Source organism: Marmota marmota, unplaced genomic scaffold (assembly GCF_001458135.2).
Source record: "Marmota marmota marmota unplaced genomic scaffold, marMar, whole genome shotgun sequence".
Lineage (NCBI taxonomy): Eukaryota > Metazoa > Chordata > Mammalia > Rodentia > Sciuridae > Marmota > Marmota marmota.
Window position 1 is genome coordinate 20034763 of NW_026000016.1, and position 18680 is coordinate 20053442.

General features: G+C 38.8%; 1 protein-coding gene and 1 pseudogene across 2 annotated transcripts in view; one reads left to right on the forward strand and one right to left on the reverse strand.

Annotated features, from left to right (window-relative positions):
* The window catches only part of Kif26b (kinesin family member 26B), a 488260-nt gene that overhangs the window by 422366 nt on the left and 47214 nt on the right, over positions 1-18680 (forward strand). The gene's annotated exons all lie outside the window — the stretch shown is intronic.
* LOC125618543 lies at positions 1694-11550 on the reverse strand (annotated as a pseudogene).

An 18680-nucleotide genomic window follows, 5' to 3' on the forward strand; every position in this document is an offset into this window, starting at 1 on the left:
GAGTGGGGTTGTGGCTCAATGGTAGAGCGCTTGCCTAGCATGTGTGAGGCACTGGATTCAATTCTCAGCACCACATATAAATAGATGAATAAAGTAAAGGTCCATCAACAACTAAAAATATATCTAATTTTTTTTAAAAAAGGAACCCTCATGTATTTATATAATCTTTTTTTAGTTGTAGATGAATATAATATCTTTATTTTATTTATTTTATTATGTGATTCTGAGGATCGATCCCAGTGCCTCATGCATACGAGGCAAGTGCTCTACCACTGAGCCACAACCCCAACCCCCTGATTCATATATTTTCAGTCTTATTCTGTATAAGACTGAAATAACAATTTAAAGAGGCCTGTTACTCCACCCTGCATGAGTCCTTTGGGTGTGAAAATGAGCCAGGGATTAGGGGTCAGATGTTGCTGAACTTTCAGTTGTGTTTGTATATCCCACTGACTGGGGCATGATTCAAATATTTTTAAAGACTCATTTTTTAAAAAAATTTTTTAAAGTTTTTTATTGTTGGTTGTTCAAAAACATTACATAGTTCTTGATATATCATATTTCACACTTTGATTCAAGTGGGTTATGAACTCCCATTTTTACCCCGTATACAGATTGCAGAATCACATCAGTTACACATCCGTTGATTTACATATTGCCATACTAGTGTCTGTTGTATTCTGCTGCCTTTCCTATCCTCTACTATCCCGGCTCCCCTCCCCTCCCCTCCCCTCTTCTGTCTCTACCCCCTCTACTGTCATTCATTTCTCCCCCTTGTATTATTTTCCCCTTTCCCCTCACTTCCTCTTGTATGTAATTTTGTATAACCCTGAGGGTCTCCTTCCATTTCCATGCAATTTCCCTTCTCTCTCCCTTTCCCTCCCACCTCTCATCCCAGTTTAATGTTAATCTTCTTCTCATGCTCTTCGTCCCTACTCTGTTCTTAGTTACTCTCCTTATATCAAAGAAGACATTTGGCATTTGTTTTTTAGGGATTGGCTAGCTTCACTTAGCATAATCTGCTCTAATGCCATCCATTTCCCTGCAAATTCTATGATTTTGTCATTTTTTAATGCAGAGTAATACTCCATTGTGTATAAATGCCACAGTTTTTTTTTATCCATTCGTCTATTGAAGGGCATCTAGGTTGGTTCCACAGTCTTGCTATTGTGAAAGACTCAATTTTTTTTCATAGACTATGGCCTTTAAATTTAAGCCAAGTACTTCTCAGGTGCTCTGCCAGATCTATTGATGTGTCATGAAAGTTAAGTAAAATCTTACCTGCGTTGGATTTAATAAGAGACAGGTTTCTTCCAATGACATTTTCAGGGCTAACTCGGGTGATACAGATTTCACCTTTCACTTTATATCCCTTGTGGTTTATAAAATGTAACTCCATGATTTGCAGAGCTCAATGCTGCTCTGATTAGCAAGGAGCATTCTGGACCAAAGAAACTAGTTGAGGAGTTTAAGGAACTGATTCCATCAAGTCCAACCAAGGCTACAAGACATACACAGGAATTCCATTTGAGAAATGTAGAGCAGAAATAAAAGTTATTGTGTCCATTTACTCATGTCATGCACTTATTCATTTGAAAATATTTATTAGGCCCCTACAGTATACAAGACACTGGGACCACAGCAAATGATTTCCACTCTTAGCAACTTACGATATAATAGGGATACAGATATTAAACACTCAAGTGCAATGCCTGATCACATAGGCATACCAGCCAAAGAAGGAAGGGAAAGAAGGGGCTGGAGAGGAAGAGGGACCCTCAAGGACTGTAGTAACATCTTCCCAGACAGAGTGGGTGACTCCCGTTCTCTCCTTGCCATATTCACCCACTCACCGTCCATACTCATCCGTACTCATCCGTTTCCCTGTTTCCCCATACTCCATCCTTTCAAGGTCTGAGCCATTCACAACTGCGCTGCCATTCACTGTGTTGATGTAGAGATTGCCTGACACAAATCATGATAAACTACTGAGCCAAATGCAAGACTCTGAATCCAAAGCTAATTGTTATCTTTAATGATAACTAATCATCATATCACAAGTCACTTTGCTACCAGAAAGAAAACAGCCAAAGGAGGAGGGCTTTGGTTTAGTCTGGGCCAGTGCACAGAAAGCCCAAGATGCCCTTGGGCACCCCGAGGGCTGCGTAATTACTCAAGGATAGCTTGATTTAGGCACAATCAGGCATTCGAAGGGATGGAGCATACAAATGAGTTGGGGCTTAATTCATTTAGAAACTGTCTTGAACATTAATAGAGCTTCAATCAGATTATCCAACCATAAATTCTCACCTGTTTTACCACTGGTTCAGGCTCAATTGAGCATTAATAGATTTTTTTTTGGTCCATGCAAATGAGGTGATAATTCATTCTGTGTGTAATTGAACACTTTTCAGATAGTTATACTTGAGGAGCAGTTAAGTTGTACCAAATTGTCTAATGTACCTAGGAACTCTAACTAAAATAGAGTTGGATTTCATTTCAATATAATAAAAAGACATCCAGAGAAATAAAGATCGTTATAGTAAATTTGTTACTAGATCAAGGAATACTAGACTTTAAGAGACTTGCAAATATTCAGCCTTTAAGGGCAATGACCATAGTTACATTTTTGCTTGTCTTTCTCATCCTTGCCTCTCCTAGTCCTTACCAGTGAGATCAAGTGAATCCGTGTCCAGGTTTGGGGCCTCCCATTTATAAGCATACATTTCCTAGCTTTGTGTCCTGACATGCCAGTTTTTCTAAGGGTTAAATGTGTCAGCTCTTTAAAAACCAAGTCAGCATTTTCCTTCAAACCATTTATCAAGGTTTATTTCTCCCAGTAGACCTTGCCGTACCTGAGCCCAACACCAACATCCCTTGTTAGGGACTAATTGCAATTGTCGTTTGCACTATAGGGTATTCTCATGTTGTTTCCTGAACAAAATTCACTGTTCCTTTTCATAATGGCACATGCTACATCCAGTTTCCTTTTGAGGATTCTGGTTTTTGTTTTTTTGTTTTTTGGGTTTTTTTAGATTGCTTTTTAACTGCTTTATTAATTTTACATGTTTCCATGCAAATGAGTAAAACTCTACTGCTGACAGAAACTTAGACAGGGCAAAGGCAATCTTGAATCAGAAGCTGGAAACACACGACCCAACTCGACACATAGAAATAACATAAGGTTCACAGCAAATGGATCAGTAAAGACACATCAGGAAACTACAAGGAAAAGGAAAACAGTGGGAATCACAGTATTAAGCACATGGAAAATGGCAGAAGTCAAGGCATAAGGCACAATTTATCTTGATGATCTTAGTGATTAGAGAGTTGCCCCATAAAAATTCGGGGACAATTTCTCAACTGCAGCTACCTAAGTTTTCTCTTGATTTCTCTCATCATCTCCATGAACATTTCCATATCATCTCCATCTCCACCCATTCCATCATCCATCTGCCTATTGGGTATGGCCATCGAAAATTAGGGGCAAGTCAGCATACCTGTCCCTGCAATTCAGCAGTCTGGATGGCCTTCACCTCCTCCGAAAAGGTGGTCTTTCTCCATTCTGCCTGGATGCTCCATTTCTTGGTTTTCCAGGGCCTATCCTTGCAGTCTCCTGCTCCTCTGGATTCTCTCTGCCAGGTGCAGGGGCGCAACACTGCCCCCACAGCAGACCTGCACTTTCCATGGTCGGATGCCAGCCCCCTGTGCACAGGGCCATGGGGAGCTGGGAGCGAGATGCTAGTGGCCACTGCACCCTTAGCTGCATTGCTCTGCAGCTCCTGAGGATTCTTTTTGGTAAAGGCAGTGATTTTAAATTCATCTGTTCTCCACACAGCTGCCAGAATACTCCGGAATGCATCCAGTTTGCCCCCTCTCTTAAACCTGAACCGCTTCCTGTTAAAACCTTTTCTGACCTATGACATGCTTTCTAATTTGGGTCACACTCAACTTTCTGGTCATAGAAACCATGGAGAGATTACTGTACACTTCTCACCCGCTCATCCCCCTGTGCTTTGACAATGTTATTTCTTCTACTTTCAGTGGCTTTGTTCATTCACTCATTCATTCATTCACTTATTCATCAAGAGGTCAATAAATAATTATACAAAAGCATATTAAGGGCTGGGATATGATAGAGCATTTGCCTTGGATGTGTGAGTAGGCCCTGCAAAACACACACACACACACACACACACACAGTATATTCTTTCTCCATGAGTGAGTTTCTGTTTATTTCTTTCAGGTTTTAATTATGAAATATATCCTATGTACATCTGACCAGTCTACAGAATAACAAATATCTGTGTGACTACCACTTAGATTAGGAAATAGGAAATTTCAATGCCCTATAAGGCTCTCAGGTACTCTTCAGTGATTCCCTCCCTCTCCTGCCTGTCCCAAAGGTTACCACTATGCTGAATTTTGTGGTTGTAATCCCCTTGCTTACTCTTTTACCACCTAAATATGTGTCCCTAAAAATAGATTTAGTTTTGTTTGCTTTTGAACTTTGTGTAAATGGAATTGTACTCTCTTGTTGGCCTTTTTATACAGCATTTCATTTTGATGTGCATGGTTATAGGTCATTAATTCTCATGACCATATGATTTTCCCATTCAGGAGATATCACAAATTTTTTGTTATTCTATTTATGAATTTCTAAGAGATTCTTTAAAACCAGTTGGTGAATTTTATCCAATCCATTTCTGTACCTAATGAGATGATCATGTGGTTTTCCTCCTTTTATCATTTAATATGGTAGACTATTATTAATCATTAAATTAATTTTCTAATACTAAACAACCTTGCATTCCTTTCTGCTTATCTTTAGGCTTATCTTAAATATATCTCCTCCACGGAGCCTTCTCTGATATTCTTCCTCCCTCTCAATTTGTGGCTCCAGAAAAATTGTTTGTATCCTCTAACAGCTATGACATTCTATAAGTATTTTGTTACAGGAACTTATATGATAGGGGTTACAGTTATATAAACAAATAAATATAAGAACATCATGATAATGGTAAAGTCTTTTTCTTTGGGTTTCTTAATCTTTTTCATGAATTTGAATTGAGCCTATTTGCTCTGAACTCTACATCTTTTGTAACAAATGAGTCAGAAAACTGCCTTCAACTTTTTGGGAACCTGCCCTACTTCCAGGAGGACACTTTTGTGCCACCAGACTTGCTTGGTGGCACTCAGAGCTCCGTTCTATACTAGTATAAACTACATATTTTTGTGGTTAAATCAGCTATGTAGGATATGGAGAGGCATTGAACTATAACCCTACTTTCTGAACCTGATATATTCACTCTGTCAGGTTATTTTAACAAATTCACCAAGCATCAACAAAATGAACCTTTATAAGTTGATTTATCTCAGGTATCTGTTATAGCAATAGAAAGCTGACTAACAGAGGCAGGTACAGGGCAGCCTAGGGTTAATTGACCCCACTATTAAGGCAATATCTTTTAAAGGCCTCAATGTCTTTCTAGATGTCCCATGTATTAGGAAGTCTTCTCACTCTTTCTGCTTGAACACAAATTATCCCCAGTTCTTCCTACATCCAAGGATTGTCTGACTCTCCTTTCCTTTGGAAGCCTGGGTGATTGTCTCACATATGCAGATCAGTGCTCCACCAAAGAGCTCCAGAGTGCTTACTCTCACTCTTGCTTTGCAGCTCTCTCCTTTCTGATGTTTCAAGCTTAGCTGCTTTGGCATCCCCAAATTCTGACCATTGTCCCCTCATCTCAGAGGACTCCTGTCTCTCTTTGGGTTCCCTTTCCTTTTTTGGAGGCCTGCAAACTCTCTGTGCAGTGAGCTGGACCACTTAACAGGGCTCTACTCATTGGCTTCTCTTCCTTCAAAGGTTACTTTCCTCTATTGCCTGTTACCTGGTACCCAGTATTCATTTTTTCTTATACTTTGGTTTTCTGGTTGTTTAAGGTTGGAGGGTAAAGCCAGTTCCTGTTTTTAAAATACTGAAGCAGAATCAGCCATTCCTGGTCATATTGTTGTTGTTTATTTCTTTAAGCCTATTAATTTCCTTAAACATCTTGATCAACCCTTTGTTGTTTGTCATTGTGTTTCTGTGTCTCTTCCTGCCAGCTGTTGTTTCTGATGTTTCTTTCTCCAGGTGTCTGGTTTCTTAGTGTGTTTGTATTTTTCCTGGGGGCTACTCATTTGCATTGGCATTTTATCTGTGAGACCTGGGATAAGGATGGTTTACTTACAGAGCCTTCGTATTTAGTTCTAATAGGTGCCAATTGAGTAGACTCTAAATTATACCCTCAGCTCTGAAAATGTAGGACCACCCGGCTATTGAGAAGTAAGACAGCAAACCTGCATGCGATTCAGCCAGAGATTCCAGATTCTTGAACTTTCTTCCCCTTCTCAGCACTGTTTTTCAAGACCTTCGTGTCTTCAGCATGTGCGGGGCAAAATTGTTGGAGAGGAGAATTTTTCTATAAAAACCCCCATGTTGGATAGGCTTTGGGCTACTAAGCTGAGTAAGTTCTTTGGTTTGGCAGATATCTTTGAGAATGGCAAACTTTACTATTTTACTTTTTTTGAGTTCCCAGTTTTATTTGCCATTTTGGGACTAAGAATTCTTTGCTTTTTCACAAGCTCAATAATGAATTTAATAGGATTTTAACAAATATCTTACCCACAATGTTTAATTATGCTGTACAATGCTAATTGTACTTTCTAGTTACCTAGTCTATTTTTATTGTTATTTTGCTATTTTTCTTTTTCTGTTATACTTCTCTTCTAAATTAAAAGTAAAGGAACTGTGTAACTTATTATCTAAACCAGTGCTCTTTTGAGAGTGAAAAGGACATTTAATATTATTTAATATCTTGAAATATTTTCTCACAAATCCATTAAGAGTGGTAAACTGGGTTGGGGTTGTGGCTCAGTGGTAGAGCATTTGCCTCACATGTGTGAGGCACTGAGTTCAATTCTCAGCACTGCATATAAATAAATAAAATAAAGTCCATTAACAGCTAAAAAATAAGTTAAAAAAGATTATTTTTTTAAAAAAGAGTGAGCCAACAAATTATTCTATCAAAAATTATTTTCAAGGGGCTGGAGTTATGGATCAGCAGTAGAGTGCTCGCCTCGCACGTGCAAGGCCCTGGGTTCAATCCTCAGCACCACATAAAAATAAATAAATACAGTAAAGTTATTGTGTCCAATACAACTACAGAAAATAAATATTTTTAAAAATTACTTTCAAACATAAAACACTTTCTTCCAAAAAATCTGTGCACATTAAAGAATTAAGTTAAAACTTTCTTATATTGTTTACCTGAACATTATAATAAACTGATCATTTTTGATACATTTTTATGTATTTTAATTGTTGTCTTCATCATAACTGGTTCTAACACTTTTACAGTTTGAATCTTAAATGTTCCCCAAAGGCTCATGTGGTAAAGGCTTGGTGCTTAGCCTGTGTTGCTGTTGAGAGGCAGTAGAACCTTTAGTAGGTGGGGCCTAGAGGGAGGAAGTTAGGTCATTGGCACATACCCCTAAAGGGGATTGAGGGACCGCAGTCAAGTCAGTTTCTCTCTCTGTGCTTCTGAGGTAAGTAGGTTTCCTCCACCATGTCCTCTTGCCATGATATTCTGCTTTGCCATAGGCCCAAAAGTAACACAACCAACTGATCATGAACTGGAACCTCTGAAATCACAAGCCCAAATAAACCTTTTCTCCCGTTAAGCTGATTACCTCATGTATTTTGTTTCAGTGATAGAAATCTTTAAATACCTTGTCAGTGGTATTTTTCTTAAAACTTTTTGATTTCTAGTATTATCTTAAAGCCACAGCATTTTTCTTTTTCATGTACTCTAGCTGTCTTCCTTTATATTAATGTATATACATTAATGTAAAAAAAAAAAAAAACCTGTACATTTTGGTAACTGCAGCTTCCATTTCTCTTCTTCGATTATCACAGGGCACATAAATTCATAAATGTGCCCTCCAACTCATTACAAGTTCATTTCAGTGGGGTAAGTTTCTCAAGTTAGTAAGAATATTATGGGCTAAAGTTTTGAAGGATCATCCCACATATCAATTTCTAAAACAAAATTACAGAATTTCACATTTTAGTCCTTTAAGTGTTTGAGCTCTTGTCATCTATATCTGATTCCTCCTGTATGCTAGCTTTGTTTTTAATAGTTGCAATTCATGACCAGCTTCAAAGCCTAATGGTTTTCTATTTCATTTGTTCAACACTTGGTTATGGATCACAAGTTATTTTGAATGGAATTCAATCAAAATTTAGATGACTTGCTTCCAAAACCCCAACACTTTTTTGTACAAGTTTAGATTAATTTACAAAATGTGTTTTGTAGTTGAATACTATCTAAGCTTATCAATTTCTTGTCATGAAAGCTAATCCTTTAAAATCTCAAATACAGCTGAATCCAGCATAGAGAGATAACTGCACAGTCCCCAAATGAAGTGGTAGATTTTAAAGTTCAACATCATCTTCATCAGAAGATTTTGGTAGTTCAGTTATATTCAAACTCAAGTTATGTAAATTGACAACCACAGCTTGTATTTCTCTGCGTAGAAATAGAACTACATTTGAGCACAGTTACAAATTATATGTATATGTCAATTATAAAGTGCATTTCAGCATAAGGAGTTTCTCAATTTAGTAGAAACATTATGTCTTAACATGTGAACTATGTTCACTGCATACGCCTCACATATTTCTAGTCAAGACCATGGAAGTATAAAGTGAAGTTTTAGCCAACTTTTCCCATCTCATTTTTTAAAATATCTTTATTTTTATTTATTTATTTTTTTAATGTGGTGCTGAGGATCGAACCCAGGGCCTCACACATGCAAGGCAAGCGCTCTACCGCTCAGCCACAACCCCAGCCCTCCCCTCTCATTTTAATAAAAGTTTTAATAATGGTACTTTGTTGTTTTTTTTTGTTTGTTTGTTTTGTTTTGTTTTTAATGAGAAATCCAGGACTGGGATGTGGCTCAGTGGTATAGTGCTTACCTAGCATATGCAAGGCCCAGGGTTCAATTTAAAAAAAAAAAAAAAGTAAAAAAGAGAGTGAGGAAAAATTCAGGACAATATAAGTCAGATGGACTACAGGATAATAGGCATAAACTGGGGCTTCTGTGCAAACCAGGACATAGCGTCAGCCTAATTAAAGCCCTGGTGTGGAGGTCATATCTCATGTGTGTTTGTAACTGTGTTTGTAATTCCAAGGCAAGCACAGGCCTACCTGTATCCTATGTTCTTCATACATGTTTGTTGAACAAACAGCTCCCAATAGCATGTCTGCAAAAGCCTCTCTGTGTGTTACTGTAAAAGGATTGAGAATGGAGCAATGTTGGGCTCTGTAACAAGACCCTCCAAAATCCCTACACACAGGTGGCTGCTTTCCCTGCTTAGTCTTAACTGCAAGCAGAAATTATGCTTAGTGCTCATTCTAGAACATCTAGTCTACATGTCAAAGGTATTTGGCTGTACCGACTGGCTTTATTGGCCCTTTTAAGCCAAACACACTTCTAGGACCAAACAATATTGCTCTGAGTACTTTGACATTACCTGTGTAATATCAATATAAAGAGAGCCCAGGGATCATGATACTGACCCATCTGACAGATGGGCCTGACTTGACTTGGCCAGTCTTGGCCTCAAATTCTTGACATGAATGGTGCTGATGTTTCCTTTTTGAGGAACAATGTTGTACACACTTCTCAAGAAGGGAATGATGGCAGTCTTTGTGTAAATCTCTCTTGGGAGCTGCTCTTGAAGACTATGAGCTTTGCATACTCAAGTAGGCCATGACTTATCATCTAGAATGCTCTGGAAGGCTGAAATAATCGGTTTGTTATTACATAGGGGAGACTGTGAGCTTGTACTATTCTTGTTGGAACCCAAGGCAGTGGCATCTGCTTTGGTGTTTTTCTAACAACGGCTCCCATGAAGACAAAGAAAAGGTAAAGTCTTGGAAGTTGTGGAGTTAAGAAGCTAGGGGAGACTGCTTTGATGGGGAGCTTTAACCAACTATTTATTAGATATGGGAAGGCAACTATGATAAACACTTTGCTAGGGCCTGGATATACAGAAAGAAATGACCTTTGCCCATATCTAGCATGTATGAGGCCCTCGTTTGATCTCTAACACTGCAAAAAATAAATAAATAAAAGTCTTAGAGGTGTAATTGATTAGACCTTGAACTCAAACCACATTTATTATAAGAAATGAGTAACTTTTGTTGGCAGGGAAGGGGAATGAACCCAAGACCTCACAGATGCTAGGCAAATACTCTACCACTGAACTGCATCCTCAGCCCAGAAATGGATTTGTTATTGAAATTAAAAGACATAAAAATCATGCAACAACAACCTCTCTCATTTCCAAACAAAACTAATAACACTGGAAAACCAATATTTCTTAATTTTTTAAAAAAGAAAACTATCATTCCTTAATGTCATTTCCCCATTAATATTTCATAGACTTTTCCTTAAGTTATTAAACATATGAATCATGGCCTTTGTGCAACATCTTTCCTCAGACTTGCATCAGTTATGGAAACCATTCTTAGACTCACTCTCTTTTTAATCCTTCCAATTACTGAGCCCTGTTCTTTGTACCAAGCACCAATCCAGTTGGTACATTTTGTGAGGACTGTGGGATCAAGATTCTTTAAACCATTCATGACACTCAGAATATATTCTAACAGAGTTGCCCCCATGTCCCTCTGAAAAATAAGTTGTTCTGATTTCAAAAGGAATTTATCCCTGGGAACACCATGGCCCACATGCTTAACAACAGTGTTCAGGGCTTCCCAGCTGCTAACTGGTGAGTGGCCTGCAGGTAATAAAGACCATATTGGATAAGTATATTTAACACAAAATAGACAATGTTTAGTCACACTTCTTGGCAGGCTTATCATAGGAAAATCAAATATTGGAAAGATTTTGAACCACAGATGCCAAAAAATTATTAGTTAAAATCTAAGACTGGCACAGTGTTATCTAAAAATGAAAAAGCACTTATACATCAAAGGACATTATCTAGAAACTGGAAACAATCCACAGAATGAACGTATTTGCAAATCATCTATCTACTCTAGGATTAATATTCAGAATCTATAAAGTACTTCTAAGATAGAACAAGAGCAAATCCAATTCAAACATGGACAAAGGACTTGAATAGATGTTTCTCTAAAGAAGTTATACAGATGACCAATAAGCACATGAAAAGATGCTTAACATGGTTGTCATTAGTGAAGTGCAAACTAAGTGACAATAAGATGCCACTTCACATCGATTAGGATGTCTGTTCTCAAAACAACAAAAAGTAAGTTTTGGCAAGGATGTGGAAAAATTGGAACCACAGGTGGGAATGTAAAAATGGTGCAGCCAGTGTGGAAAAGTTTGGCAGTTCCTCAAAAGTTAAACAGAATTGTCATATGATCCCTCCACTCCACTCCTAGATATAAACCCCAATAAAACTGAATTCAGAGCATAAACCGATACCTGTACATTAATGTTCAGAGTAGCATTATTCATCGTAGTCAAGAGGTGGAAACAACCCAAGTGTCCATCAACAGATGAATAGAAAACAATATATGGAATATCCACAATGAAGCCCGGTTTGTTATGCAAATTGTAAGGCACCCATAAAATTATTTTAATAAAAAATAAAAATATGAAATAAACAATTTTAATGTGGTGTATCTATACAATGGAATATTATTCAGCAAAAAGGAGCAAAATTCTGATCTATGCCACAATATGTATGAACCTTGAAAACACGTTATGTGAAATTAACCAGATGCCAAAGGACAAATATTATATAATTCCCTTTAAACAGGCTACCTATGAGAAGATAAATTCATAGAGACAGAAAATAGAATAGTGGATATCATGGGGAGGGGAAGAGGGGGATGTGGAGTGATTGTTTCATGGGTAGAATTTCAGTTTGGGAAGATGAAGAAGTTATGGTGATGGGTAGATGTGATGGTTGCACAACAATGAATGTACTTAATGCCACACATTATACACTTAAAAAAATATTTTAGATATATATGATAGTAGAGTGTATTCTGGCATTATATATTATATATACATACATGAAGTAATAATAATAATAATACATACATACATGGAGTATAACTGGTTCTAATTAGGATTCCTTTCTTGTGTTGTACATGATGTGGAGTTACACTGGTCGTGTATTCATATACAAATGTAGGAAAGTTATGTTTGATTCATTCTACTGTCTTTCATATACGAACATGCCCCCTCCCTTCCCTCCCTTCCCTTCATTCCCATTTGTCTAATCCAATGGACTTGTATTCTTCCCTGCCTCCTCCCCACTTATTGTATGTTAGCAACCACATATCAGAGAGAACATTCGGCCTTTGGTTTTCGGGGACTGGCTTATTTCACTTAGTATGATAGTCTTCAGTTCCATCCATTTACCAGAAAATGCCATAATTTCATTCTTCTTTATGGCTGAGTAATATTGCATCGTGTGTACATACACCACATTTTCTTTGTCCATTCATCTGCTTTAGGGCACCTAGGTTGATTCCATAGCACACATTGTACATTTAAAAAATCATTAAAACAGCCAGGCATGGAGGTACATGTCTATAATCCCAGCTATTCCAGAACCTAAAGTGGGAGGGTGGCAAGCTCACCCACCAGCTTGGGCAACTCAGCGAGACCTTATCTCAAAATCAAAAAGGGCTGGGATGTAACTCAATGGCAGAGTGCCCCTGGATTCAATCTTTAGTAATACACACACACACAAAGTAAATTTTTTGTAATGCTTATTTACCAAAAAAAAAATTTTTTTAATGAAAAGGCAGGTGATTTCCAAGGACAGAAGTCCTTGGGAATTACTAGTACTGTCAGACTCCCCCCACCTGCTTTTTCCTTGAATAATTAGTAAGTTTTCATAAATTTGAGCTGGACATTGAACAATTCCTGTTTTAGTCAGCTTTTTTGCTGCTGTGACTAAAGGACCCAACCAGAACAATTGTAAAGGAGGAATAGTTTATTTGAGGTCTCAGGGTTTCAGAAGTCTCAGTCCATAGAAGGCCGGCTCTTCTCCTCAGAGCTCAAGGTGAGCCATGAAGGGGGTGGCAGAAGGGTGCGGCAGAGGGAAGCAGCTCACATGATGATCAGCAAGCAGAGAGAGACTGCACTCCCCAGATACAAAATATATATCCCAAAGCCATACCCCCAATGCCCCACCTCCTCCAGCCACACCCTACCTCCTTCAGCCACCACTCAGTTAATCCCATCAGGGGATTCATCCACCATTGAGTTAAGGCTTTCATAGCAGGATCGTTTCTTCTCTGAACCTTCTTGCTTTGCCTCACACATGAGCTTTTGGAGAACACCTCACATCCAAACCATAATAATTTCCATTGATAGAAATGAAAGGAAACAGCATTCCAGGCTGAAAAGCTGGGATGAACATGGTGATAGAAGAGACACCAGAGTTCAGAGCCTGTTTAAGGAATCATGAGTAGAGCCATCCAGAGTTTGCAGGGAAGGGAGGGATGCACAGAGAGGCATCTTCTTCCTCCTCATTGGGCAATCCAGCTCCAGCCCCAGGTCCAAAGCTGCCACATCATCTTTACTGCCATTCTTTATACTACAAGGGGGGCTGACTGTCAGTCAATGAAGTAACAAATGCATTACATCCAAAGTCATGCCAGTCTGCAACCCACTGTGCAAACACACAGGGACCCTATCTCAGTGAATACTGGTCTTTGTGGCAGCAGTGGTTCATTGGTCATCTCTTGGAACCATTTTCAGTATCCCCAACTGAGCATTGGAAAGGCTATTGGTCAGAAGCAGGAGGTAGACGTGGCAGGAGAGGGATCATCTTGACCTTGACTATCAGAATCCTGCCATAAGCTCCATGCTATTCACTTAATAGCCATTGCATAGGGAGAGAGACGTGAGCATGAGGTCAGAGGCAGGAACACATTCCATCATCTCATCTATCCTCCCAAACCAGGCTGAATCCTTCCCGGCAGGGTGATATTACTGTGCCACTATCCTTGCTTGTGTAATGAGCCAGTGTATGTCATATCACTTGGAAGGTCATCCTGCAGCACTGGCAGTGCCCGTGGACATGCAGCCTGATTGAGCAGAGAGATGACAGACACCTCGCTGCCTTTCATGTGCACAAGATCAGAACCCAGCCAAGTGAATGCAAATGAATCGTCATCTCGGGGCTCATATTTGCATAGTCTGTATTTATTTTGATAGAAAGAAAGCATGGAATTGGCTAAATCAACTCTGGAGACTCAAAAAGCCATAATTACAATCCAATGTAATCATCAAGCCTAGACCCTTTTCCTAATTCTATTTAACCCTGAAAGAACTCTAAATACACTTGCAGATTTTCAAAATCCACTTTCTGTACAGTTCTACTGTCTACCCTAAAGGAAGATCACAGATGGAGGTACGGAAAGAGGCACCATCAAAATGTCAAAACCTAAACTTCATCTATGTGGTTTTTTTTTCTTCTTAACTTGAAACAAACATTGAAATTCATTGAAAAGCATAGGAATGTTCTGAAAATGAAAGTTTGTCACTAAGGAGACATAGGAGGTTGGAGGATGGGGTAGCGGCAAAGTAGTGGGAAGGATTCGAGAGATGGCACCAGGCAAGAAGCAGATTTCATCTGGAATTCTATCAAGAATTCCATTTGCAGCCTTCATTTTCTTTCTTCTTGAGAATTCTGTAAAAATTCACAGGGAGGGACAGGTGAGCAAAATCAGAGAGGCTCTGTGTTGCCGTGACAACATGACTCTGGTCTCTATCTCTATCCCTGATCAGTACCTAACTCCTTTTTGGATTACTGCAGAGATCTCTCACTCTAGGATGAGCATATGCTCCTAAACCTGAGGATGATATAAAATTACAGGAAAGCGAAGTTTCTAAATAGTACAGTGATGTCGTCTTTACTTGAAAGATGTGTAATGGTCATAATGAAACATGATTGAGATATTTCCTTATTCCTCTCCCAGAAAGCCTGTCATAAACCACTGCCAAATCCCTGTGCAGTGTGACAAGAGTATAGAAATGTCTGTTGTAAAACATTGATCATTAAAGATAATGGCTTGTGTCTAATAGACTTTAAAAAGGAAGTGAAACTTCAGCTAATGTTAGAGTAGTATTTACACTCTACATTGCAATAATGATATAAACATTTTCTTACTCCTAATCTGGTCCTGCAGGTGGATTAAACAACACACTTGCATCTATTACAGAGCAGGTTTACACATTCAGTAAGTGCAGAGGGTCTTGTTATTGAATCACTAAGCACACCTTTATATCATCTTCAATTTCATTAGCTTATGCAATTTCTGGCAACCTGTTGGTTCCAGGGAAATATATGGACCTATTATTTTCTGTTTTTCTGTAAGGTCTGCTAATTTGCCTTCTTAGTTCTCACTTTTTTGTGTGGTTTAGAGGGGTGCTTTCCTTCAAAGTGATGACATTCCTAGTTTCTGATTATGCTAAATTGGATAAAAATAAATCTAGAATAATTTTCCTTCTGTCCTAGGGCTAATAAGTCATAAATATTGGCTGAGTTACTATAAGGAAAGGTCAAAATAAAAGCATATCTCCTATCATTGAAATTCTTAGGATTTTTTTAATACTTACCACCTCCCAGAGTAGCCTGTATAATATTTTGGAATAGCCTTAATTTTTAGAAAGCTCTTCCTTATACTGAACTCCATTGTTGAGGTATGGCTGATTCTGGGTAGCTGTTTTTAACAAGACCCTAAGATGCTGGGTGCAGTGGAACATGCCTGTAGTCCCAGCAGATAGAGAGGCTGAGGCAGGAGGATCACAGTTCAAAGCCAGCTCCAGCAAATGGGTTAGGTTCTGAGCAACTTAGTGAAACCCTGTTTCAAAATAAAATAAGGGCTGGGAAAAGTACCCCCCAAGTTAAACTATTCCAGCAGAAAGCAGATCACCTGTTTTTATGACAGTCTTTTTATTAGGAAATGCAGTGACCCCCCTCCCAAGAAAGCTTCTCAACTCTAATGCTCTATGGTTCTAAAAATATTTTTCAATCTTGACTCAGAATTGTTTCCTAGAATTAGTAGGCTATTTATATCATAATTCTGATTATGTGAATTACATTTAATTTTCTGATGTCATACCTGAGTGCCATGACCTTGGAATGACTGTACATTTCCTGAGCAGAACTTAAGATTTACAATATTTGGAGTAAATCAGATTCTACTAATCCTGCATGGTCATCACTGAGATGATGTTTTTCCTGGCTCTAGATAAGAAGGAATGAGTTGTTAAATAAGTGAATAATGTTAAATGTTTTCATGGAACATATGTAATTGATGTAAGTGAACTATGTTTCATAACCATGTTAGTCATCACAAGTGAGTCTTGTTAAATGAGATCAAAGCAAATTGGTTAGGATTTTAACATGAAACCTTCTGTTAGTTATAAATTCAAGTTACATCATATACTTTTCTTATTGAGACTATTTACTGTTAACAGCTGGCCTTTCTCAAGTAAGCTGAATTATTGTGAATTTTATCTTATTCAGATAAATGGGATGCTGATCCTAGCATCAAATGGGTTCCCAAGGTCCAAATTTTATGTAGACTTTATCACACTATGAGTACAGTGGTAAACCTATTTAAGTTTAACTCTGAATTTCATTGGCTTCAACTTATACCTGGAATATAAAACTTCCAGCTTATATAAACTCTATCCATCCTGATATTCTCTGAAGTTCCTCAGAGAGTTGTCATGAATGCTCATCAAGACTCGCTTTCCCTTGCTATAACAAAATACCTGGAATAGCCAACTTATAAAAATAAAAGGTTTATTTTGGTTCACAGGTCTGTAGTGTCCAGTACATGATTGAGTGGCTTGTTGCTTTGGGTCTATGGTAAGGCAGTGTATCATGGCAGGAGCACAGGTCAGGGGAAAACTGCTAACTTCATGAGCCAGGAATCAAAGAAAGGAAGAGTCCAAAAGTCCCTTTAACACCTCCAATAACCTAAGGACTTCCCACTAAGTCCTAACTCTTGAAGGTCCCACCACCTCCCAATAGTGTCAACCTGGGCACCAAGTCTTTAACACATAGACTTTTGGGAGACATTGAAGATCCAAATTATGGTGGGCTGGAGTTGTGGCTCAGTGGTAAAGTGCTTGCCTAGCATGCATGAGGCATTGGGTTCGATTCTCAGCACTGCATATAAATAAATAAATTAACTGATTAATTAAAGGCCCATCAACAACTAAAAAAAAATTTGTTTTTAAATATCCAAATTATGGTACTTATTATGTTCCTAGTTCTGCTGGGAATAGTTACTGCTTCACCAAGAGTAGCAGGCCCTGTTGAACATCATTGCTTCTTTCCTGCTCTTCACTGAACACTGCCACCAATGCTCTAGAGCCCTCCTGGTATCTGCCCTAGATAACCAGGATGGAATGAGGAAGACTTCATTTCTCCCATATATTATCCTATATCACAGGCATCCCAAAATGGCGCTTATACCTCAGTTTCTATGGTAGTTAGCTGGGTGTGGTGAGGCACACCTCTAACCCCAACTACTCAGGAGGCTGAGGCAGAAGGATCACAAGTTTGAGGCCAGCCTGAGCAATTTAATGCAACCATCTCTCAAAAGATTTAAAAAGGGGCTGGGGATGTGGCTCAAGCGGTAGCGCGCTCGCCTGACATGTGTGCGGCCCGGGTTCGATCCTCAGCACCACATACAAACAAAGATGTTGTGTCCGCCGAAAATTAAAAAATAAATATTTAAAAAAAAAAAAAGATTTAAAAGGTTTAGGAGTGTAGCTTCATGGTAGAGTGTCACTGGGTTCAATCCCCAGTACCCCCCCTCCAAAAAAAACACCCAAAGAAACAAACAAAATACCCAAATTCTGGTGTTTAATAAAAGAATACAATGAAAGGATAGATTAACTTCCTCCACTCTTAGTGTTAAAATTGGGTGGTCTTAGGATAAGCAAGATAAGAACTCATAACAGGTGGTATATTAGTTGGACCCAAAGGCTGGTCCTCCAGCCTGAGTGGGTGGTTCTCTACGGGTCCTCTCCAAAGCTCCCTCAGATAAAGCAACTCATCATCTCCCACTTGAGTGCCAGTGCTTCACAGACACCTCTAACATACACACTGGATTCAGGGAGCTATTTTTGCTGGTACTTCATTATACAAGCCAGAGTACCCGTCGGTGGAAGACCTCAAGACTGTACTTCTCTATCCAAGATGTCAGTGTCATGCATTCTCCCTTACAGCATCTTGAAGAAGAGACCTGCTATGCCATTTGTATCTGAAACTGAGCATCAAGAATTTTAACTTCTTTAATATTTCAAAATGCCATTAGGACAGGTCAGCCTTTATCAAGCTTCTGGCACTTTTCTAGTACCCCAAACCAGATCATTTGTGTCCTGAAATATTGGCAGTGGCATCCTGAGGCAAACATTGCTGAGACAAAACTGCTTCTGCAGAGCACGTGCCTTCCCAGAGTGAAGGCATGTATCTTCCTCCAAAGGTACGAATGTCCATGAATATGGGGATCATCAAGTCCCTTACAGATGAACTCAAGGGAGTGATTATTTCCCTGTGTCTGCGTGTGTTTCAGTCTGTCACAACTCAACACTCTCAC